Source organism: Humulus lupulus, chromosome 2 (genome assembly GCF_963169125.1).
Source record: "Humulus lupulus chromosome 2, drHumLupu1.1, whole genome shotgun sequence".
NCBI lineage: Eukaryota > Viridiplantae > Streptophyta > Magnoliopsida > Rosales > Cannabaceae > Humulus > Humulus lupulus.
In genome coordinates this window covers 61,369,846-61,395,050 of record NC_084794.1, presented here as the reverse complement: position 1 = coordinate 61,395,050, position 25,205 = coordinate 61,369,846, and positions in this window count along the sequence as shown.

The following is a 25,205-nucleotide window of genomic DNA, read 5'->3' as shown; positions in this document are numbered from 1 at the left end:
TTCAACCGGAGGAGATGGTTGTGGAATAGGCTCTTGTGGTGGTGGTGGTTTGCGGGATGTGGAGGCACGACTATTTTTCTTAGTGGTGGCTGCCCTAGATGGGTTCTTTCTAGTGGCCATATCTCAAAAATTGTATATTAAGGTTTTAAGAAAACTTGGGCAGCACCTCCCCTTAAAATTTGAGGTCCCAAAATTACACACAACAGAAGTTCTAATGAAATTGAATGAAAATACAACTTACTTGCCCATAGAAGTCTAGAACCCTTGAAGATCTTCCCCCAAACTTCCTCCTTCGTTCATCAAATGATGTGATGAATTTTAGGGCTTGGTTGATGGAATGAAGGTTAAACCGCGTAGAATCGTATTCAACCGGAGGAGATGGTTGTGGAATAGACTCATGTGGTGGTTGTTTGCAGGATGTGGAGGCACGACTCTTTTTCTTAGTGGTGGCTGCCCTAGATGGGTTCTTTCTAGGGGCCATATCTCAAAATTTGTATCTTAAGGTTTTAAGAAAACTTGGGCAGCACCTCCCCTTAAAATTTGAGGTCCCAAAATTACACACAACAGAAGTTCTAATGAAATTGAATGAAAATACAACTTACTTTCCCATAGAAGTCTAGAACCCTTGAAGATCTTCCCCCAAACTTCCTCCTTCGTTCATCAAATGATGTGATGAATTTTGGGGCTTGGTTGATTGAATGAAGGTTAGGGTTTGTGAGAAATTGGGATTAGATGTTGGAATTGAAGATCTTGTAAAGTGGATGTTGGATTTTTAAAGAGATTGGGGATGATATTAGGATTAGAAAATGGGTGAGAGAGGTGAGAATGAGAGAGTGAGAAAAAATTTCGTAGAGAGAGAAAGTGTCTTGAATTATGTGGGAAAAATGAGGGTTTTGGTCGGTTTATAGGCTAATATGGGGGCGCGCCGCAGCTCAAATATTTCCATGTTGCGGCCCGCCTCTAATTTTGCCTTCACTTCGAACCCAGGCGTCGTGGCTCTCCAGTGTCCATGCCACGACCCGCCTCTAAAAGCTTTCCAAAAGCCGCAGCTCTTAAACATCATGTCGCTGCCCATGTCACCCTCGAAATTGTATCCGTCTCTGACTTCGCCTCATGTCGCGGCTCTATTGAGCATGCCACGACACTAATTCTTCCTTAAAAAATGTCCTCATCTCTGACTTCGCCAGGGCCGTTACTCTGAAGAGCATTTCGCGGTGCTAATTCCCACTTTCCTTTCCTTTGATCCTGACATTCTCAGAAGTCGCGACGTAGCCAAAGTAAGTCACGACTTGGCCTCCACACGAAATCTTTTTTTTCAGTATAGATTTTTCTTTTCACGATTTTCACGTTACCCTAATACAACCTAATTGAAACTTAAACAAAATAAATATTACAACTAAAAATTAAAACTTAAAACTCAAATTGTTCCAATTAAACATAAAGCATAAAAGAACATAGGAATGCCTCCTACAGTGACGATAGAGAATGGGTTCTTCCCACTAATAGTTCTTAATGTCCAAATAGAATTTCTTTAACTGTTGTCTTGACATCTTCAGAGGTGGAACCTTGGCAACCAAAAAGTTCACATAATCTACAAACCAAGGCACCCCCTCATCATTACTTATAGCAAAAAGTTTCTCATCCAGAAATTCATCATAAATTTGAAATCCACTAGCCTAATTCTCATTCTCAAGCCTCGATTATTGATCCTCTACCAAATTCTCAGTCCCCATTTTGTCCTGGATTTCCATATCGAACTCTTGTAGCAACAAAACCCAGCGAATCAAACGTGGCTTAGCGTCCATCATGGTCACAAGGTATTTTATTAGAAAATGGTTTGTATATACTATGACCTTATTTCCAGTTAAGTAAGGTCTAAATTTATCAAAAGAAAATATTATTGCTAGTAACTCTTTCTCCGTGGTGACATAATTAAGTTAAGCATCATTAAGGGTCCTACTAGTATAGTAAATAGCCATGAATACCTTATCTACAAACTGCCCCAACACCGCTCCCACTGCATAGTCATTTGCATCACACATAAGCACAAACAATTGATCTGAATCCGGTGACACAACAATAGGAGCAGAACCAATTTCTCCTTCAGCGTGTTAAATGCCTTTAAACATTCAGCATCAAAGTCAAACACCACATCATTCATAAGTAGAGTGGATAAGGGCTTCAAAATCTTTGAAAATTCCTTTATAAATCTCCTATAAAATCCAGCGTGGCCCAAGAAACTACGAACCCCCTTAACAGACACTGGTGGAGGTAAGTTTTCTATTGTAGATATCTTGGTCCTGTCTACCTCAATACCATGGCGTGAAATCTTATGGCCCAAGACTATTCCTTTCGTCACCATAAAGTGATATTTCTCCCAATTTAATACTAAGTTTGACTCCTCACATCTTTTCAAAACCATCTCCAAATTAGCCAAACATCCATTAAAAGAGGACCCAAAGACGGAAAAGTCATCCATGAAGATTTCTATACCATTTTCCACCATGTCTGAGAAGATAGACATCATACATCTCTGAAACGTTGCTGGAGCGTTACACAACCCAAAAGGCATTCTCCTAAATGCAAATGTTCCACAGGGGTACGTGAAGGTGGTCTTTTCTTGGTCCTCTGATGCAATGGGAATTTGATGGTACCCTGAATACCTATCCAACAAACAGTAATAAGTATGGCCTGCCAATCTTTCTAACATCTGATCTACAAAAGGCAAGGGGAAATGGTCCTTTCTAGTTGCCTTATGCAGTTTTTGACAGTCAATACAAATTCTCCATCATGTCACCGTACGGGTTGGAATCAGTTCATTATTATTATTCTTAACCATTGTCATGCCACCTATCTTTGGAACTACCTGAACAGGATTAACCGATGCACTGTCAGATATTGGGTAAATCACCCCTGCATCCAACCATTTAAGGATTTCCTTCCTTACCACCTCTTTCATTGAAAGATTAAGCCTCAATTGAGCATCGATACTAGGCTTACTATCCTCCTCCATTAATATACGGTGCATCACCGTTGAAGGACTGATGCCCTTAATATCTGCCAAAGTCCACCCATTTGCTAGCTTGTGAGCCCTCAACACCCTAAGTAGCTTATCTTCTTCCATAGTAGACAACAAAGCAGAAATAATAACTGGTAGTGTATTGTTCTCACCCAAATATGCATACCGAAGGTGATCAAGTAATGTCTTTAACTCAAGGACTGGTGGTTTCTCGATAGAAGGGATCGGTCTCTCAGTCACTTGCCCCAATTCCTCATATTTCTTTTTATAAACTTGCTTCGCTGAGTTCAACCACTTAACATATTTGATGGCTTCAGTACAATCACACTCCTCCTAGCTTGCAACCAAAATCAACTCAAGTGGGTCCTCAATAGACTTGACCCCTTCACCTTGTACCTCCAATACACTGAAACTGAAACAACTGTCACTAGCTGAAGGGTATTTCCAGGCTTTAAAGACATTAAAAACTACCTCATCTCCTTATACTCTAAGCCTTAACTCACCCTTCTAGACATCAATCAATGTTTGCCCCGTGGATAAAAATGGTCTTCCCAATATAATAGGCACGTTCTCATCTTCATCCATATCTAATACAATAAAATTCGTTGGGAAGATGAATTTATCTACCTTTACTAGGACTTCCTCTAGAATCCCACGAGGATGCTTAATAGACCTATTCGCTAACTATAGTGTCACTGTACTAGGGCGCGCTTCTCCTAACCCCAATCTCTGATAAACTGACAATGGCATTAAATTGATACTGGCACCCAAATCACAAAGAGCTCTCTCACACTAAAAATTTCCTATGGTGCATGGGATAGTAAAACTGCATGGATCCCATCATTTCTGAGGGAGCTTCCTCTGTAAGACGGCGTTGCACTCCTCTATCAAAGCCACTGTCATAAAATCCTCCATTCGACTTTTCTTGGATAATATATCCTTCATAAACTTCACATAACTGGGCATTGCCCCAAGGCCTCAGCGAATGGTATGTTGATGTGAAGTTTCTTAAACACCTCAAAAAACTTGGAGAATTGCTTATCGAGATTCACTTTACTAAACCTTTGAGGATACGATAATTTAGGAGTAGGTTCCACAATCTCAGCTTTTGGATTACCCTTTTTTTGAAGATCATAAGTGACCCTCTTGGATTACCCTTTTTCTGAAGATCATTAGTGACCCTTTTGTGCTCTGGTTTAGCTGCCTATTTATCCCGACTCTTCACCTCTTCCTCAGGAGCTGAAACTGAAAATGAAGGCCCCTTATAACTAGTCCCACTCCTTAAAGTGACCGCTTGACACTGTTATTTGGGGTTTAACTCTGTGGAACTAGGAAAATTCCCTTGTGTCTACTAGAAAGTAATTTAGCCAACTGACCCATTTGTGTCTCCAAATTCCTGCTTGAAGACCTTGTCTCTCTCATAAATTGATTTAACTGGTCAGGTTGAGTTGTTGGTGGGTTCATTGGAGGATGTGGTGGTGGATGAGATGGGCATGGGTTTGGATCATAATAAGGCCTAGGGTTTAGTCCATAGGTCAGTTGGTGAGGTGGGTGTTGAGGTGGATATTGTGGTTGTAATCCTTGGTTATTTTTCCAAGACAGGTTGGGATGATTCTTCCACACATGAGTATATGTATTTGAGTAAGGGTTTTGGGAAGGTCTTGGGAAGTTACCAATAACTTGTGCCTGTTCTAAAGGCAAACTGTTCACGTCTGTTGAGCAACTAGCATTGATCATAAGAATGCGGACCCCCAAAAATGCTTATTCTGATGCTGCATCAATGATGGTCCTTGTATTTCCCCCCAAACCATTATAAAATGTGTGCACCAACAACCACTTCTCTATTCCATGATGTGGGAATTTCCTTTGCAACTCTTTAAAACGTTCCAGCTGATGGAAGTTATTAATTTCTCCTCTATATCGGGCCGACTTAGCAGGGGGAAAATATTTACCAAGAAATTTATGAGCCAAGTCTTCCCAAGTGGCAATAGAGTTGGCTTGTAATGAATTCAACCAACTCTTAGCTCTATCTCTTAACAAAAACAGGAATAATCTTAATCTGACAACATCGGTACTCACCCTATTCATTTTGAATGTTTCACATAACTCTAAAAAGTTGGTGATGTGGAGATTTGGATCCTCATTTAGTAATCCCCCGAATTGTACACAATTTTGTACCATCTGAATAATCGAGGGTTTTATCTCAAAATTATTCGTCTCGACAGTAGGAGGATGAATACTCGAATGTATCCCCGTAATAGTAGGGAGTACATAATTTCTCAATGGCAAATCAGCCTCAGTTGTTGCGTTACCCAGATTTGCATTGTTATTTACACAATTATTCGCATTCTCAACCATTCTCTCTAACCTCTTCTTTTTTCTATTCCTCTTACAAGTCTTCTCAATCTCTGGATCAACAAGCACTAATGACACCAATCCCTGACGTCGCATACACAAATTAACCCTGAAATAAAGAGGCAAGCAAGGAAATATATTAACTAAAATGTCAAAGAGAAGCCAAATTAGAACAAGAATAAATTATTTGATATTGATCAAATAGCCCCTGGAAACGGCACCAAAATCCTTATCGATAAAATAACACACGCAAGTATACGTGGTCGTGACAAGTAATAATTTTTCGTAAGAACGGGATCGTCCAAGGGAGAATACTATTCGAGTACTAATAATTTACTCTTGATTTCTATTTGACTATTGAAATGCAGATTAATTAATAAACTAATTATAAAAACTAAAGTAAACAAAACAATAATAATGAGTAATTCAATGATAAAGACTTAGGGTATTAATTTCATCAACTATTTCACTTTTCAATTTAACTATTTCAATAGAATTCAATTTTCTAATTCTATCTTAACAGTGGGTTATCAAAGACAACCTTAATTCTTTATCAAGATAAAAAGACATCAACCTATATGCAAATCTTCTACATATTTGTGAGAGATTTTAACACATAGCAGACATTAAACATCATAACCCTAAAAACTACACAAATCATATAGATACTATCGTCCTATATGCAATCTACGTCTCAATGGAAACAGAATAATTTACTCTCCCCTCTCGGATCTCGAATTAAAATCATAAATCATACAATAAATGGCCAATAAATTATAAGCATTAAACACAAACCAGTAGATATTAAGAATAGAAGAAGAGGAATAAAATTGCTCTTAATGGAAAATTAACAAGATCCAAAGTGACTACATTAAACCCTAGAGAAAAAAATTTTAATTCATGGCAAACAAAGCTAACACCATAAAAATAACCCACCAAAATAAGCTTGACAAGAAATTAGAGAAGAAAAATGCAGAAAATAAGCTTAGCCGTTAAGAACACTTTGAAAATTCATAATTAAAAACCCTAATTTTTTTTCTTAATCTCTAATGTTTTCAACTTAAATAATATTTTTCTCTCTTCAGGGAGGCGCACTGCGGCCCGTGTCTTCAAAATTCCCAAGAGGTTTGCGCCTCCGTCTTCAAGCGTCGCGGCCCTTATACGTCCATGTCGCGACCCATGTGATTGCCCATTTTTTTCTTTGCTCTTTGCCACTCATCATGCCGCGACCGTAAAGGCATGCTGCGACATTAATTCATGCCAGATTTTACATAGTTTCTGACTTTGCTAGAGCCGCGGCCCTTAAGCCCATGTCGCGACTATAATTCTATTTTTCTCAATACTTGACCATTTTGAATCCTTCTTTCATCAACGTCAACAAAAACTTCTTCCAGCTTCTCCTTCGTGCCAATTTGACTCGAACAACCACCAAAAACTCCATTTTTCCACCATTTCTTTTTCTTTTCGCGTTTAGCTCATAATTCATAGCACCAACCTACAACAAAGACAAACACAAACGTAAACTTGCACAAAACAAACAAAAAGACTCAAGATTACCACAAAAACACATCCTAAAACGACACTAAAATGGAGTTATTAATAATTCATAGATATGAAATCTATAACTTCTGTATGAGAAGTGAAAAGATGATTTCATTAATTGCTTTGTTCAAAAGTTTAAATGATTGATATCTCATTTTTGTGATTAAATTCACGGAAATATCATTTATAAGGTACTTAGTGGGAGTTAAGGATAAAATACTGATGAGGGGTAAAACAGTAATTTGCACCCAACTCGTTAGTAAGTCATCGATAGAGGATTGACTAATTGTAATGGTTATAATAATGGATAATGTATTTGTGGTTTGGAAAATAAGTTCTGTGAACTCAAGAGTTCAGCTCCAAATCTATAGTGGAGTCACGAGGAATTAATAAGTTGTGAGATAATTTATTAACATAAATAAACTCACGAGAACTTATTGTAGCTTGGGTTCATGTAGAGTCCAAGAACTTTACTTAGCTAATTGTTCAGTAGTATTATAGTATGTTTAGTATGATCTTTGTTACTGTGGATTTTTGGTTCAGACCGGGAATTATTTAGACACTCATAGTAGTACTTATAGATTTTCTAAGTTTAATCTATAGTTTAAGAATATTTAGTATAACCTAAGTTTTGATTAATGTGACTGATATTAAGGATTACATTTATTATATTATAAGTTTTAGACATCAACCAATAGGATTTTAAGCACATGTTATGAATGGGTGATTAAGGATTAAGTATTTTTTAGGATTAAATTTAATAAGGAGTAAAGTTTGAATGTTATAGGGTCAGTCAGCAGCTTTGAATACGTTGAAGGCTTAGTCAAGGCTGTTTACTCCATTCAAACTTGGCTAAAAATGTGTAATTTCGTGTTTAAATATTCAACGTATGCCGATATATCGCAGCTATAGGGGGCGATATATCGCAGCACGTAGTTACGGAAAACACGACACGATGCACGGTCGCCTCGGGCATACTGGCCCAGGCGATATATCGCCTACAGGGGGCGATATATCGCCTCCTCCAACATGAATTCAAACTCTTTTGAATTATTTTCCTTTCAGCCATTCAAACTTCTTCAAAAGTCTAGCATCTTTTGAACAAGTCTTCAGCCTCTGCTGAACGATTATTCAAATGATTTTCACCTAAAAAGCCATTATTTTTATTCAAGTAAAAATCAAGATACTTTCATTCCCAAACTCTATAAATAGGACCTAGTACCCAGCCATTATTCACCTTTTGCTCTAAGTTCAGAAGCTGCTAGTGTTAAGTGAGTGTGAGAGTGTAAACACCTGGTTTGGGAAAATCATAAGCTTAAACATCATAAGCTTATCAAACACTTTGGGAAGTGAGGTTCTATAGTATTTCGGTTGAGGAGTAGATTGGTCTTTCAAGTCTTTGAGGTAACCAAAACTCTAGTTCATTTCTGTATTATGTTATTTTCTTTCTCATAGTCTTCTACTCAATCTCTAACCTTAATCTTCATTTTGGTTAGGGAATCTAAGTTCTTGAGCACATAAGTTTTGGTAAGCATGTTTCTCAAATGGTTTAGTCTTTCCATCCCTTTCATTTCATCTTCTTTCTTCTTTAGACTCACTCTTTCTTATGGTTTTAGGAGTGTTCCAAAAAGTCCCAACTCAGTCCACACATCTCGGTAACTTTGGTAAGGAAAATAGGCTAGAATCAATATGTTATATGCTTATGTTATCTTATGTTTTATGTTGTTAAATGTGTTATGATATGTATGCATGTATGTTTGTAGGCTTGGGCATATGACCCATATGACTAACAAGACCCCAAATGGGTTATGGGCATATGACCTACTTAGCTAGTAGGACCCCACTAATCCCATGGGCATATGCTTGTTTAGTCTATGGGACCCCAAGTAATAATGGCCATTATAATAAGTGTATGTTATACGTATTATGTTAAGTCTTTATGTTTCTTATGAAATTATGTTTATGACTATGTGTTAGATTTTCCTTGCTGGGCATTAGGCTCATTCCTTTTTGTTTTATGTGCAGGAAAATAAGCTTAGAGGCGGAAAGATTCGTGATGCTTAGAGGATGTGTATCGATGGTGAATGGATTCAAGGGGCCGAGCGTTATTTGATTCGAGGATGTAGTTTCTGTTTTATGTCTTTTTACATGTATTTTCCGCACCATTTATGTAATGTCTTTTATTTTAAATCATGTTTTGTTTTTTAAAGAGAATGGGATCCCATATCCTTCTTAGTATTCTATTTATTTGTAAAGTAACTCTTATTTTACAAGTTACTCAATAAAATTATGGTATTTTCGTAAAAATGTAAGTTTTATGTATAGTTTCGTTAATGGTCCAAATAGTCTAGATTAGTGGGTCATTACAGTTGGTATCAGAGCAATGGTTCCTTCGCATGAAGTTCTCCTCGATACACATGCTCAAAGCTCCGAATCTGACCGCCAAGTAAATGTTTAAGTTACAAGTTACCTTACTTATGTGTATAGCTAACAAGTTTAGTGTTTATGTTTCAGTTAAGAATGAACGGAGCTTTAACCTACCAAGATATCCGAGCCATTAAGGCCTTAAAAAGAATAAGGGAGCCAAGAAACACCATAGGAGCCCTAGAAAGGATCACTCAAAGGTTGCTTTTGTTTCACCAAGAGATAGGTGGCCTTCAAGAGGCTAAACAAATAATGCTAAGATCAACGGAACAATATGTATTAGTAATTAGGTTGTTTAAAGATTTCCATCCTGTAATAGCAGCTTTAGAAGAAATATGGGAAGAAATTCATGAGGAGGATGAATTACCATTAGCAATGAGATACTATTTCCTCTTAGTTAGGTTTACCGCAAAATTTGAGTTTCAATTCACAAATGAGCAAAAACATAGGATTCTCACCAACCTTCCTAGGGGACGTTTCGATGCACTTGATAATGATGATTATGAGCAAATAGATGATGATATGTTAGATGACGGATCGGATGTAGAAGATCCAGATTTTTAGATTAGAAGTTTTTAGTGTTTGTTTTATTTATTTTTTATTGTAATAAGTGAAATTGTTTTCCAAATGAATAAACATGCTATTTGAATATCATGTGTGAGTTTTATTTTATTTTCGCAATCATAATAAATACTAAATAAAATGAATAATGACTGAGTTCGGTGAGGGTGGATACAAATCAATGAACCTGGTTTCCTTATTGAGAGTTAGGGAGCCATAGTAGTGGGAACGATTTTACTGATCCCAGCCCTCCCTCAATATGGTTAACTTTGGAACAAAGATAAGTATCGAGCCTGAGAATTAAGTCATATAGGATGATTAGAAACACACTTAGAAAATAAAGATGACTTGTTTTTCTAAGTATAGAAACCCACTCTAACAATAAATAAAGACCTATATAATTTTTTATAAGAAGTCATAATAAATAGGTCCGAGATATGTTTGTTTAGAATAATTTTTTGCCTTAGAGCCTATTAGGAAAAGTTCTAACATGTTTCTTTCAACTGTTAGAACTCTGCTACGATGTCTCTCCGAAGATCTGCACGCACCAACGGAAACGCCTCCAATGATGTTCCAGCGACCAATACGGTCCCTACCGTTCGCCGAAGGGGAGTGCGTGCTACTACTCGTCGCAACGCACCGGCACAGCCAGCTGACAACACTGCAGAGATTGCCAGACTGCGACAACAAGTCGAGGAACTTCTGCAGCAACAGCGCCAACAGGCTCAATCTCAGCCTCAACCTCCGCCACAGCCGCAGCCGCAGCCACAGTCAATGGCCCAAGCACCCCAACAAGTTGGTCCATATGGGGGATGGCCTATGAAGAACTACGCTCCATATCCAGTACAGCACGTGGGGCCAGTGTATGAAAGGTTTCGCAAGCAGCACGCTCCAAACTTCGAAGGGACTACAGACCCCTTTGAGGCAGAAGAGTGGTTAAGAAATGTGGAGCCAATTCTGGCCCACATGAACCTAAATAATGCAGACCGCATATCCTGCGTTTCATCTTTTCTCAAGAAAGATGCCAGGATATGGTGGGACTTGGTCCAGCAATCCCATGATGCTGCCACCATGATGTGGACCCAATTTGTGGAGCTGTTACAACTCGGCTGTACTCGCTACGAGGGTTGAGGAGTTCACCAATCTGAAGCAGGGTACTTTAACAGTGGCGGAATATGCTCGTCAGTTCGACCACTTAGCCAAGTTCACAGCAGAGTTGGTTCCAACCGACTATCTGAGGGTGAACAAGTTTGTTAGAGGACTTCGCCCGAAGATCGAGATGGGGGTGAAGCTAGCAAATCCGGAAAACACTACATATGCCGACGTTCTTGAGACGGCAATCGAAGTAGAAAGGCTGCAGGCCAATGTAAGCAAAGAAGAAGCCAGCAAGTCGGAACCTAGACAGCAGAGCCAACCTCAGGCCAGTCGGAACAACAATCAGCCCAGCAACAGTCAGTCCAACAACAATGGTAACGGACAGAAGAAAAGGCATCCTGACAACAAGCAAGCCGACAGTAATAAAAGGGCACGACCAAATAATGGGGGAAATAGGTCGGGCTACGTGGAATTCCCGCCATGTGCCAAATGTCAGAAGAAGCATCCTGGAGAATGCTGCGCCAACACTAAGGAGTGTTTCAACTGTGGTCAAGAAGGGCATTGTAAAAGAGATTGTCCTCAGCAAAAGCCAGAAGGGAAGAAGGACGAAAAGATGGTTCCTGCTCGGGTTTTTTCTTTAACCCAAGGAGAGGCGGATGCTAGCAACAAGGTGGTCACAGGTCAGGTTTCTATCCTCAATAACTTATGTCATGTATTATTTGATTCGGGTGCCACTCATTCGTATATTTCGTTAGGAATGATAGAAAAACTAGACAAACCTAGTGAAAGATTTAGAACTAGGTTTGTAACCGAGTTGCCTTCGGGCAAAGTAGTTCTATCATCACGAATAGTACGAGGCGTACCGATCAAGATTGAGGACATAGAACTAGAAGGAGACCTGATAGAGCTGGTGATCAAGGACTTTGACGTAATCCTAGGCATGGATTGGCTAGCACGGCATGGCGCAACAATCGACTGCAGACGCAAGAAGGTAATGTTCGAGACTCCTGACGGCCAGAGACGATGCTTCATGGGACAAGCTTCAGGATTGCGCACCCCGTTAGTGTCATCTCTCAAAGCTCAGAGAATGATGGAGAAAGGATGCCAAGCATTCTTAGCCATCATAACGATCGTGGAAAGGGAGACGCCGCTTAAGGTTGGAGATGTTCGGATTATACAAGATTTTCCAGAAGTTTTCCCCGATGACTTGCCAGGATTGCCGCCAAATCGAGAAATAGACTTCACGATAGAATTAGTACCAGGCACCGAGCCTATCTCTAAGGCACCATACCGGATGGCACCTACGGAACTCAAGGAGTTAAAGATGCAACTACAAGAACTCCTAGACTTGGGTTTCATTAGGCCAAGCCATTCACCATGGGGAGCTCCGGTACTATTCGTGAAGAAGAAGGACGGAAGTATGCGTATGTGCATAGACTACCGTGAGCTGAATAAAGTAACAATTAAGAACAAATACCCGCTACCTTGGATTGATGATTTGTTTGATCAACTCCGAGGCGCGACTGTATTTTCTAAGATCGATTTACGGTCCGGGTATCATCAGCTCAAAGTTAAGGGAGAAGATATCCCTAAGACAGCCTTTAGGACTTGTTATGGACATTACGAGTTCTTGGTTATGTCTTTTGGTCTTACTAACGCACCAGCCGCGTTTATGGACTTAATGAATAGGGTCTTCAAAGACTACTTGGATAAATTCGTCATTGTGTTCATCGACGACATTTTAATTTACTCCAAGGATGAAGAAGAGCACGAGGAACACTTGAGGTTGATTTTGACGCGTTTGAAGGAGCATAAACTCTACGCCAAGTTCAAGAAATGCGAATTTTGGCTTTCGCAAGTGGCGTTCCTCGGGCACATCATATCAAAAGACGGAGTTGCAGTAGACCCATCGAAGGTAGAGGCAGCGAAAGATTGGCCGAGACCAAAGAACGCGTCAGAAGTAAGAAGCTTCTTAGGGCTAGCAGGTTATTATAGAAAGTTTTTAGAGGGCTTTTCTAAGATAGCCACTCCACTTACCAACCTGACCCGGAAGCAACAAAAGTTTAACTGGAATGAGAAGTGTGAGGAAAGCTTCCAGTTACTTAAGGATAAGCTTTGTTCAACACCAGTACTTAGTGTCCCAACACCCAACGATAAGTTCGTTGTCTACTGTGATGCATCAAAGCTAGGATTGGGATGCGTGCTGATGCAAAACGACAAGGTGATAGCCTATGCCTCACATCAGTTAAAGGAGTATGAGCAACGCTATCCAACTCACGATATGGAGTTGGCAGCGGTGGTCTTTGCGTTAAAAATCTGGCGCCATTATCTTTACGGAGAACGGTGCGAGATTTATACGGACCACAAGAGTTTAAAATACTTCTTTACTCAGAAGGAGCTTAACATGAGGCAGCGCCGGTGGCTGGAGTTAGTCAAGGATTACGACTGTGAAATCCTATACCACCCAGGGAAGGCGAACGTAGTTGCCGATGCGCTTAGTAGGAAAAGCTATGGGAATTTGGCAGCCTTATCCGGAATAGAAAAGCCGCTACAGCAGGAGCTTATCAGTGCCGGAATAGAAGTAATTGTAGGCAAGCTGGCTAACTTGTCTATCCAATCGAATCTGCTAGATGACTCGCTAGCAGCACACATGGATGCAGTCAGAGAAGGCAAGACTACAGATTTCTCAATATCCAGTCAAGGTTTATTGAGAAATAAGGATCGGGTATGTGTGCCAGATGATCAGAGTATTAAGAAGATGATCCTAGAAGAAGCGCACAGTACCCCGTACTTAGTTCATCCAGGGTCTACCAAGATGACTCATGACATCAAGGCAGTCTATTGGTGGCTAGGGATGAAGAAGGAGATAGCGGAGTATGTATCTAAGTGTCTCATATGCCAGCAAGTGAAAGCGGAGCATCAGCGGCCTGCAGGATTATTGCAACCGCTTAGCATACCGGAATGGAAGTGGGACGATATAGCCATGGACTTCGTGACGGGTCTGCCAAAGACGAATAAGCAGCATGATTCCGCTTGGATAGTCATAGATAGACTAACCAAGTCGGCTCATTTCCTGCCTGTTAAGACTTCATACACGGCAGACCAATATGCAGACATCTACATCCAAGAGATTGTACAATTGCATGGAATCCCCAAGACAATAGTGTCAGATAAAGGATCGGTGTTTACGTCAAGATTTTGGAGAAGCTTACAGCAAGCCATGGGTACTAAGTTAAGTCTTAGTACAGTTTTCCATCCTCAGACAGATGGGCAGTCCGAGCGTACGATTCAGATCTTAGAGGATATGCTACGCGCATGTATACTTGATTTCGGAGGATCGTGGAACAAGTACTTACCACTGATCGAGTTCTCGTACAACAACAGCTACCAGTCGACAATCGGAATGACACCTTATGAGTTGTTATATGGAAGAAGGTGCCGATCACCGTTGCACTGGGACGAGGTAGGAGAAAGGAAGCTTCTAGGGCCCGAAGCTGTTAGGCAAGCTCAGGAAGCAGTAACGCTTATTAGACAGCGTATGCTTGCTGCTCAAAGCCGTCAGAAAAGCTATGCGGATACCAAGCAACGCGATGTGGAGTTCCAAGTTGGAGATCAAGTCTTCCTAAAGATATCTCCTATGAAGGGTGTCAAGCGGTTCGGGAAGAAAGGCAAGCTCAGTCCCCGATTCATAGATCCTTTTGAGATATTGGACAAAGTGGGACCAGTTGCATATAGACTAGCCCTACCGCCAGCACTAGCCGATAGTCACAACGTCTTCCACATCTCGATGTTACGCAAGTATGTGTCAGACCCATCTCACGTCCTCAAGTACGATACCATAGCGCTCCAGAAAGACTTAAGTTATGAGGAACGACCGATTAGCATCCTAGATAGAGGGATGAAGCAGTTACGGTCCAAGAGCTTTCCTATAGTCAAAGTCCTATGGAGCAATAGTTCTGAACGCGAGGCAACGTGGGAGTTGGAGGAGGACATCCAAGGCCGGTATCCGGAGTTATTTGGTAAGTAAATTTCGAGGACGAAATTCTTTTTAGTAGGGGAGAATTGTAGAGTCCAAGAACTTTACTTAGCTAATTGTTCAGTAGTATTATAGTATGTTTAGTATGATCTTTGTTACTGTGGATTTTTGGTTCAGACCGGGAATTATTTAGACACTCATAGTAGTACTTATAGATTTTCTAAGTTTAATCTATAGTTTAAGAATATTTAGTATAACCTAAGGTTTGATTAATGTGACTGATATTAAGGATTATATTTATTATATTATAAGGTTTAGACATCAACCAATAGGATTTTAAGCACATGTTATGAATGGTGATTAAGGATTAAGTATTTTTTTAGGATTAAATTTAATAAGGAGTAAAGTTTGAATGTTATAGGGTCAGTCAGCAGCTTTGAATACGTTGAAGGCTTAGTCAAGGCTGTTTACTCCATTCAAACTTGGCTAAAAATGTGTAATTTCGTGTTTAAATATTCAACGTATGCCGATATATCGCAGCACGTAGATACGGAAAACACGAGACGATGCACGGTCGCCTCGGGCATACTGGCCCAGGCGATATATCGCCTACAGGGGGCGATATATCGCCTCCTCCAGCATGAATTCAAACTCTTTTGAATTCTTTTCCTTTCAGCCATTCAAACTTCTTCAAAAGTTCAACATCTTTTGAACGAGTCTTCAGCCTCTGCTGAACGATTATTCAAATGATTTTCACCTAAAAAGCCATTATTTTTATTCAAGTAAAAATCAAGATACTTTCATTCCCAAACTCTATAAATAGGACCTAGTACCCAGCCATTATTCACCTTTTGCTCTAAGTTCAAAAGCTGCTAGTGTTAAGTGAGTGTGAGAGTGTAAACACCTGGTTTGGGAAAATCATAAGCTTAAACATCATAAGCTTATCAAACACTTTGGGAAGTGAGGTTCTATAGTATTTTGGTTGAGGAGTAGATTGGTCTTTCAAGTCTTTGAGGTAACCAAAACTCTAGTTCATTTCTGTATTATGTTATTTTCTTTCTCATAGTCTTCTACTCAATCTCTAACCTTAATCTTCATTTTGGTTAGGGAATCTAAGTTCTTGAGCACATAAGTTTCGGTAAGCATGTTTCTCAAATGGTTTAGTCTTTCCATCCTTTCATTTCATCTTCTTTCTTCTTTAGACTCACTCTTTCTTATGGTTTTAGGAGTGTTCCAAAAAGTCCCAACTCAGTCCACACATCTCGGTAACTTTGGTAAGGAAAATAGGCTAGAATCAATATGTTATATGCTTATGTTATCTTATGTTTTATGTTGTTAAATGTGTTATGATATGTATGCATGTATGTTTGTAGGCTTGGGCATATGACCCATATGACTAACAAGACCCCAAATGGGTTATGGGCATATGACCTACTTAGCTAGTAGGACCCCACTAATCCCATGGGCATATGCTTGTTTAGTCTATGGGACCCAAGTAATAATGGCCATTATAATAAGTGTATGTTATATGTATTATGTTAAGTCTTTATGTTTCTTATGAAGTTATGTTTAAGACTATGTGTTAGATTTTCCTTGCTGGGCATTAGGCTCATTCCTTTTTGTTTTATGTGCAGGAAAATAAGCTTAGAGGCGGAAAGATTCGTGACGCTTAGAGGATGTGTATCGATGGTGAATGGAGTCAAGGGGCCGAGCGTTATTTGATTCGAGGATGTAGTTTCTGTTTTATGTCTTTTTACATGTATTTTCCGCACCATTTATGTAATGTCTTTTATTTTAAATCATGTTTTGTTTTTTAAAGACAATGGGATCCCATATCCTTCTTAGTATTCTATTTATTTGTAAAGTAGCTCTTATTTTACAAGTTACTCAATAAAATTATGGTATTTTCGTAAAAATGTAAGTTTTATGTATAGTTTCGTTAATGGTCCAAATAGTCTAGATTAGTGGGTCATTACAGTTCATAGATCCATATTCCCCATGCCGTCTCTAGTAAAATTAGATCTAATAGTTTCAAATAATTGATATAATTACCACTTAGTAATATCAAGTTGACTGGGTCAACATAAATAAATAATGGTGAATTATTTATTGATATTAGGTGATAATTAGAAATAAGAGAAAGTTTGAAGATTTAATTGAAAATTCTCAAAAAAGAGTTTTATAGACAATTGGGAAATTTTATTGATATTAATATTAGTAAAATGAAGTAAATTAAGGTTAAAAATATAAATAGTTATTTTGAACAAGTATTTAATTAATTATTATTTAAAATAAATAAATAAGGATTTGATTTGGGGTAATTTTGGAAACAAATTTAAAAAATCAAAATGGCAAAACAACCCCTAAATGGGCGCCCGTGTATTGCATTGGTGAGCAAGTAATTGCTCCAATTATGCACTTATTTATTTAGTTAAATAATTAAATAAAAAATGGTAACTACTCTATTTTGGTTGCCCTAGCTTTTGCCTATAAATAGAACCTTAAGTGAGTGATTTTCTAAGAGTTTTTCAGGCAAGGAAACTCTGTAAAAAAAAAAAAATCACTAGGTAACCCCTCTTTTTCTCTCTTTCTCTGTATTTCCATCTTCTCATGTGTTGAGACTTAGCCAACCCTTTGTTAGATCTAAATTAGAGAAATGTTTGGAAACTTGTGGTGTTGTGATCTAGCGGTATGAATTCCTAACAACACCTATCATTTAACTAGGACAAAAGGTTAGGGAATTCAAAGGAAGGAGTCATTGTTCTGTTGCGTATTTGTAAGTTTCTACATCTTTGTGTTTGTTTTAATTTATGAATCTGATGTTTAAATGTATGCCAAGTGATTCTATGTTTCTATTATGTTTTTGGAAAAACTAATAGGGCGCATGCATCTAGATATTCTAAGATCCTTCAATTGGCATCAAAGCCTAAGGTTGCCTAAATATAGATGTTTTGAATGGATGATTGTATGTTTAAATTGTTGACTTGTTGTGTATGTTTAGTTGGATGGTGCATGATATAATGATATCCATATTTTAGTTTTTATGTATTGGAATTGCAAATTTAATTATTTATGTTTTAATGCTTTTTTTTTTATGTTCATGTGTTTAATGTTTGATTTAAGACCTATAAAATTGAAGCTTAAAATTGGATTTTTATAAAATTGCACACAAAAAAAAAATATATTGGCACACTGTAGGCTCGCAAAGAGCGAGGGTGTGCACATCTAGTGCAGCGCATCAAATTGTTTTTTATTTATTTAATTAGCTTGTGTTCTTTATTTTATTAATAAATGTTATGAATTTTTTTTTATTTGTTAGAAATTATGTGAATTAAAAATTGTTAATTGTTTTATTTAATTATTTTAATTTGTGACCAGAGCTGGTATAGAGTTGCTGGTGGGCCAGTTGGCCAATATTACGCTACAGTCTACACTATTGGAGAAAATCAAGGAGGGTCAATTGAGTGATCCACAGCTGATCAAGATCAGAGAGGATGTTTTGGTTGGAGCATCCAAAGATACAAGGGATGGATATGTGTTCCGTTAGACACTACTATGAGGCGAGAGATTCTGGGTGAATCTCATACTACACCTTATTCTTTGCATCCAGGCACCACAAAGATGTATCAGGATGTGAGATCGTTGTATTGGTGACTGAGGATGAAGAGGGATGTAGTGGAATATGTGGCTAAGTGCTTGACATGTCAACAGGTCAAGGTTGAGCATAAGAGGCCGACAGGGTTATTGCAGCCTCTAGATATCCCAGAGTGGAAATGGGAGGACATCACGATGGATTTCGTGGTTGGGTTACCCAAGACTGTTGGCCAGCATGATTCTATTTGGGTGTAGAGTCCAAGAACTTTACTTAGCTAGTTAGATAGTAGTAGCAATAGTAATAGTTGTAGTATTTGTATGACTGTGGATTTTGGTTCAGACCGGGATTTAGTTGGATACTCATAGTAACACTTGTAGATTTTCTAAGTTTAACCTATAGTTTAAGAATATTAATTTTAACCTAAGGTTTGATTAATATGACTGATATTGATGGTGATATTTATTATATTATACGGTTTAGATAGACCCAATAAGATAGTAACACGTGTCTTGTGTATGTTTAATGATAATTAAGTATTTTTGAGGAATAAGTTTATTAAGATCAATATTTGAATATCCTAGGGTCTGTCAGCAGCTTTGAAATCGTTAGAGGACTTAGTCAAGGCTATTTACTCAATTCAAATTAGGCTAAAAATGTGCAAATTCGTGTTTAATATTTCAGCGTATGTCGATATATCGCAGCTATAGGGGGCGATATATCGCCATACAGGGATACGAAAAACACGTAACTTCACATGGCCACCTCGACGAGCCTCTGGCATATTAGCCCAAGCGATATATCACCTACTAGGGGCGATATATCGGCTCATTTGAAGGATTTTTGAATGTTTTAAAACCGAGCTCATTTTAATCTTTAACCTCTTGATAAGTCTAGCATCTTTCTGACCGAGTCTTCAGCCTCTGCTGAACGATAATTCAAATATTTTTCACTTAAAAAGCCATTATTTTATTCAAGTTAAATGAAGATCTTTTCATTCTTGAACTCTATAAATAGGACCTAGTACCCAGCCATTTATTCATTCATCAAGCTAAGTTCAGAGTCTGCAAGCTGCTAGGTTATTTTTGAGTGCTTAAACACTTGGGTTGGGAATATAAGTTTTAACTTTATAAGCTTAATAAACACTTGGGAAGTAAGGTTCATAGTATTTTTCGATTCAAGGTGTAGTTCAGTTATAGAAGCATTCGAGGTATTCATTATTCTAGTTCATTTCTGTGTTATTCTTATAGTTTTCTACTCAAAATCCTAAATCTATTCTTTATTCTTGGTTAGGAAATCTGAAATCTTGAACGTAAGATTTTTGGTAAGTATATTCTCGATGGTATAGTTTGTCCATTCTTTTCATCCCTTTTTCTTTAGTATACTCACCTTTCTTTGATGTTTTTTAGGAGTGTTCCAAAGTCCCAATCCTGTTCTCATATCCCGGTATATTTGGTAAGGAAAATAGGATAGGATTTTATATGTTATGTTATATGTTATCTTATAATTTATGTGTTATGTTATATGTTATATTATGTATGTTTGTAGACTTGGGCATATGACTTGTATAACTAACAAGTCCCAATAAATTTATGGGCATGACTTGCTTAGCTAGCAAGCCCCACAAATCTAATGGGTATATGACTTGTTTAGTTTACAAGCCCCAAGTAGTAATGGCCATTATAGTATATGTGACATATGTTTATGATATGTTTCAGTATATGTTGCGATATGAATTTTATGTATATGATTTATGTGTTAGATTTTCCTTGCTGGGCATTAGGCTCATTCCTTTATGTTTATATGTGCAGGAAAATAGCTATGGTGGCGGTAAGGTTCTTGACAGCTTGGGGGTTGTGTATTGAGGCACGATGGAATCGGTGGATCGAGCGTTCGATTCAAGGATAAAGTCGCTTCTTAGTCTTTTAAAAATTATGCTTTATATGTATTTTCCGCACTTTATTTTGTAATCCATTTATTTAAAGTTATGTTATGTTTTTATTTTAAAAACAATGGGATCCCATATCCTACTTTAAATTTTATGTAGTTTAACATTTGTCTTACAAGTTTTAATAAAGTTATGATTATTTCACTAGTGAATTTTATTAAAGATTAGTGTCTATGTATAGTTGTAACGCCCTACTACCTTAGAGTTGTTACCAAGTGAGTTTAAAATGTGCAATTATGTAGAGTCCAAGAACTTTACTTAGCTAAGATAGATAGTAGTATGATAGTATTTATAGCATTACCTTTGTTACTATGGATTTTTGGTTCAGACCGGGAATTATTTGGACACTCATAGTAGTACTTATAGATTTTCTAAGTTTAAGCTATAGTTTAAGAATATTAAGTTAACCTAAGGTTTGATTAATGTGACTGATATTAAGGATTATATATTTTATACTATAAGGTTTAGATATCAACCAATAGGATTTTAAGCACATGTTATGAATGGTGATTAAGGATTAAAGATTTTTGAGGATTAAATATAATAAGGAGTAAAGTTTGAATGTTATAGGGTCAGTCAGCAGCTTTGAGTACATTGAGGGCTTAGTCAAGGCTGTTTACTCCATTCAAACTTAGCTAAAAATGTGTAATTTCGTGTTTAAATATTCAGCGTGTGCCGATATATCGCAGCTATAGGGGGCGATATATCGCAGCACGTAGATACGGAAAACACGAGACGATGCACGGTCGCCTCGGGCATACTGGCCCAGGCGATATATCGCCTACAGGGGGCGATATATCGCCTCCTTCAGTGTATATTCAAACTCTTTTGAATTCATTTCCTTTCAGCCATTCAAACTCCTTCAACAATCCAGCATCTTTTGAACGAGTCTTCAGCCTCTGCTGAACGATTATTCAAATGATTTTCACCTAAAAAGCCATTATTTTTATTCAAGTAAAATCAAGATATTTTCATTCCCAAACTCTATAAATAGGACCTAGTACCCAGCCATTATTCACCATTTGCTCTAAGTTCAGAGGCTGCTAGTGTTAAGTGAGTGTGAGAGTGTAAACACTTGGTTTGGGGAAAAACTATAAGCTTAAACATCATAAGCTTATCAAACACTTTGGGAAGTGAGTGCTATAGTATTTCGGTGGATGATAGATTGATCTTGCAATCTTTGAGGTAAACCCAAAACTCTAGTTCCTTTCTGTATTTTATGTTATTTCCTTTCTCAAAACCTTCTACTCAGTCCCCTAACCTTATTCTTATTTTGGTTAGGGAATCCAAGCTTTTAAGCATATAAGTCGGTAAGTATGTTTTCTATGGTTTAGTCTTTCCATCTCTTTCATTTCATCTCCTTTCTTTAGACTTACTCTTTCTTATGGTTTTAGGAGTGTTCCAACAGTCCCAACTCAGTCCATAATCTCGGTAACTTTGGTAAGGAAAATAGGCTAGAATATATATGTTTATGTTTATGTTATCTTTTGTGTTATGATATGATATGGGTATGTTATGAATATGTTGTGCATGTGTATGGTGTAGGCTTGGGCATATGCCCTATTTGACTAACAAGACCCCAAAAAGATTGTGGGCATAAGCCTATTTAGCTGGTAGGACCCCACTAATCTCATGGGCATAAGCTTGTTTAGTCTATGGGACCCCAAGTAATAATGGCCATTATAATAAGTGAATTATGTGTTATGATATGTCTTTACGTTATTATGAAATTATGTTTATGTTTATGACTATGTGTTAGATTTTTCCTTGCTGGGCATGAGGCTCATTCCTTTCTGTTTATGTGCAGGAAATAAGCTTTAGAGGCGGAAAGATTCGTGACGCTTACAGGATGTGTATCGATGGTGAATGGAGTCAAGGGGCCGAGCGTTATTCGATTCGAGGATGTAGTCTTATTTATGTTTTTATGGTTTTTAAATGTATTTTTCTGCATTTTCTATGTAACCCTTTTTACTTTAAGTATTTTTTTTGTTTTAAAGACAATGGGTACCCATATCCTACTTATTTTATGAAAGTAACCTTTGTTTCCATAAGTTTTCAATAAAATTATGGTATTTCCGCAAAAATGTAAGTTTTATGTATAGATTCGTTAATGGTCCAAGTAGTCTAGATTAGTGGGTCGTTACAAATTAACTCGCTAAACGAGGTTTTTATAACAAAAGTGTGATTAAACAGAAATCAAGGCTGTAATCTTTGAAAATTCCTTAATTCATTGAAAATTTCAAATGTCTTACAGTTGGGATTCGAAAATATAGTTTATAAAATATTTACAATTCCAAAATAGGTTTACAGGTAATTAACCGTCAAAATCAGAGTTTAATACAGCCATTTCTTAAAATGCCCCCAACTAAAGCAGTCGGGCAGGCCAAACATGTACGCGCCGCTTCACGCTCTCCGTACTCATGGCTGGTTGAATTTTTCTTTGCCCTTACCTGCAACACAGAGCACCCGTGAGCCGAAGCCCAGCAAGAAAACTCAAACAGCACATAACATATGCATATTATATAATCAACATATCAGATAATTCACAGATAAACAGATAGTCCATCAGACCAAACAAATACGACCTTGCCGTCCCAGAAGCGTTACCAAAGCCTGGGGTCTCGGTTCTCACCGTAAGGATATCCCATGTATCCATTGGGGTCTCACCCTAACTATAAGCACTCCATGTGCTAAGTGTTATTCCCGGCCCCACTGCCGTTCTCGGCCCTTCGCCGATCTCGGCTCCTAGCCGTTCCCGACTCCTTTGTCGTTCGTTCTACTATAACCACATATAGCATAACTCAAACAACATTCAAGCATATAATAATTCAATCAAGGCTACACCCTAACATGTAATACAATCTAGGGCCATGCCCTGCAACACACTATGGGCCCATGCCCTGCTCTACGGGTACTACAGTTTTCTTACCTGTATCCCGAGCTTTCCAATGCACCAAAGTCACGAGCACGGTCCTCTATCCCGAGCCTCTCCAAAAACCTAGTCACAACACATATAAAACACTCTTTAATACTAACCAATCCAAAACTACTTCTCGGGACCGATCCCGTACTCTCAGGACCCCTATTTCCCTAAAACAAAGCAACGGAGACATCCCCTGAGCCCCCGGGCAAAAGCCCTGAAAATGCAAAATCCACTGTCTGAAAATTGCCTAGGGCTGCGGCGCCCAGACACTTTCCTACTCTTGATGCAGCCCTGCGTCGCGGCACCAAAGAACAGGACCGCGACGCCCCTTCGCGAACCCAGAATTTTGGGTTTTCCCCTGCGTTTTCCTCAAGCCAAAACACCTCTAATTCAACCCAAACACACACCTAAACCCAAAAATCAATTTGAAACCCTAAATGAACCATTTAACAACCTATAAACACCAACAATAAGGTCAAACACACAATCACACCCATAATCCACACTTTGGTTTCAAACTTCAAAAACTTAAACCAGTAAGCCAAAAACTTAAACCAAAGCTTGAAGAACTTAAACCATGCTTCAATATCCTTAAACCACACCAGAAACGAAAATTCAAAAATACTTAGAACCCTTACCTCAATCAAGAATTCTACTTTGAGCCTTCTCCAAACCCAGCTTCAAACAAACTTCTCTTGATTACCAAGCTGAATTCCCATACAAAACCAGCCACAAGTCTCTTTCAATTTCATGCTTACTTTCTAAAAATCAAACTTGAAACTTAAACAAATCAGGGAATAAACTCTTACCTCTGAAAAATCTTAGTTATGATCAACTTTAATTGCCTTAAACCACTTAATTCTCCTTCTAGGTCTTTCGAATTTCAGCTCCCTTCTTTCTTTCCTTTCCTTCTAGTTCCTTCTTCCAATTTCCAGCAAAAGCAATAATATGACTAAGTGGTGAACGTGAATCCCCTTTTTCCCCAGCTGAAGCTATCTAAACCTCTGCCAAAATACTATTTTACCCCTCCATCAAAATCCTTTCCTAACTACACCTCAAAGGCATTCTTGCCATTCACCTTTCTTACAAATCTACCATCTTTCTTATCTAAAATCTGTTAAATTTTTTTACTCTTAATGGTCACCATTGGTCACTCAAGTTACTCAATCATTATTAACCATTAGCTCACAAACTCACATTATAAGATCCCCAAAATACCACTAGGCTCCTCCCGAGCCGGGTATTAAATCCCGTTGTGACTTTTAAGCTAATTAGCTCCCTAGGACCGTCTCGACACGTGCATCACAATAATATCACCACCCACACGTGGTACTAATCATATAATACATTTACGCCCTCAGCGGGCAAAAATTACCAATTTACCCCTAACAAGCAAACGGGGCCCACATGCATATTTATTCCACCTAAACATGCATTCTAATCACATATTCATTTAAATTCATATATTAACATGTTAATTCACTTGTTGCCCTCTAGGCACGCTAATCAAGGTCCTAAACCTAATTAGCAACTTGGGGTATTACAATAGTAGTCATTAATGGTCCAAAGTCTAGAGTAGTTGGGTCATTACAATGGGTTATAGTGGATCGTTATACCAAGTTAGCTCACTTTTTTCCAGTGAGGACTACTTATACAGTTGACCAGTATGCAGATCTCAATGTGGAGAGATCGTGCGCCTCCATGGAGCGTCGAGGTCGATCGTGACCCCACTTTTACTTCCAAGTTCTGGGGGGAGTTTACAAAAGGTCA